This window comes from Bombus huntii, unplaced genomic scaffold (genome assembly GCF_024542735.1).
Source record: "Bombus huntii isolate Logan2020A unplaced genomic scaffold, iyBomHunt1.1 ctg00000233.1, whole genome shotgun sequence".
Classification (NCBI taxonomy): domain Eukaryota; kingdom Metazoa; phylum Arthropoda; class Insecta; order Hymenoptera; family Apidae; genus Bombus; species Bombus huntii.
Genome location: NW_026099450.1, coordinates 18206 through 20000, shown reverse-complemented (window position 1 = coordinate 20000; position 1795 = coordinate 18206).

The window sequence follows — 1795 nt, the reverse complement described above, 5'->3', positions numbered from 1 at the left end:
ATCCTCCGGACCAACGTGACCGGGACGTTGGAACTTAGAATTTTTTCGCACCGTTACGAAAGTACCGAAAGTTCAACTCGAAATAACTCGCCAAAAAGCGTTATAACGTATCGAAATTTTGCGTGAAATCGTTACGTTTCGACGAAATCTAGTCGAAAGTAGCGATTTCACTTTATTTTTTTAAAAAATTTCATCCTCCGGACCAACGTGACCGGGACGTTGGAACTTAGAATTTTTTCGCACCGTTACGAAAGTACCGAAAGTTCAACTCGAAATAACTCGCCAAAAAGCGTTATAACGTATCGAAATTTTGCGTGAAATCGTTACGTTTCGACGAAATCTAGTCGAAAGTAGCGATTTCACTTTATTTTTTTAAAAAATTTCATCCTCCGGACCAACGTGACCGGGACGTTGGAACTTAGAATTTTTTCGCCCCGTTACGAAAGTACCGAATGTTCAACTCGAAATAACTCGCCAAAAAGCGTTATAACGTATCGAAATTTTGTGTGAAATCGTTACGTATCGACGAAATCTAGTCGAACGTAACGATTTCACTTTATTTTTTTAAAAAATTTCATCCTCCGGACCAACGTGACCGGGACGTTGGAACTTAGAATTTTTTCGCACCGCTACGAAAAGGCCGAAAGATCCCCTCCAAATAACTCGTTAAAAAGTGTTAGAAGGTACGAATATTTTTCAAGAAATCGTTATAACTCGATAAAATACGTCGGGATTAAGCGTTTATATCGTCGGCAGACGGATATAAAAACGTTTGGACCGACACGACCGGTCGTTGGAACATAGAAAAATTCCGAGCCGGTACGTTGGGACTTAGAAAAATTCCGAGGGCGAAAAAGTTTTTTCGAGTTTATTCGTTAAAAAGCGTTACAAGGTATGAATTTTTTTGCATAAATCGACGTAACTCGACGAAATACGTCGGGATTAATGGTTTATTTCCGTCCGAGAACGATTTTTAAAAACGGACCTATGCGGCCGGTCGTTCGTACTTAGAAAATTTTCGGACCGAACACTCTTTTTCGATTAATTCGTTAAAAAGCGTTATAACGTACGAATATTTTTCAAGAAATCGTTATAACTCGATAAAATACGTCGGGATTAAGCGTTTATATCGTCGGCAGACGGATATAAAAACGTTTGGACCGACACGACCGGTCGTTGGAACATAGAAAAATTCCGAGCCGGTACGTTGGGACTTAGAAAAATTCCGAGGGCGAAAAAGTTTTTTCGAGTTTATTCGTTAAAAAGCGTTACAAGGTATGAATTTTTTTGCATAAATCGACGTAACTCGACGAAATACGTCGGGATTAATGGTTTATTTCCGTCCGAGAACGATTTTTAAAAACGGACCTATGCGGCCGGTCGTTCGTACTTAGAAAATTTTCGGACCGAACACTCTTTTTCGATTAATTCGTTAAAAAGCGTTATAACGTACGAATATTTTTCAAGAAATCGTTATAACTCGATAAAATACGTCGGGATTAAGCGTTTATATCGTCGGCAGACGGATATAAAAACGTTTGGACCGACACGACCGGTCGTTGGAACATAGAAAAATTCCGAGCCGGTACGTTGGGACTTAGAAAAATTCCGAGGGCGAAAAAGTTTTTTCGAGTTTATTCGTTAAAAAGCGTTACAAGGTATGAATTTTTTTGCATAAATCGACGTAACTCGACGAAATACGTCGGGATTAATGGTTTATTTCCGTCCGAGAACGATTTTTAAAAACGGACCTATGCGGCCGGTCGTTCGTACTTAGAAAATTTTCGGACCGAAC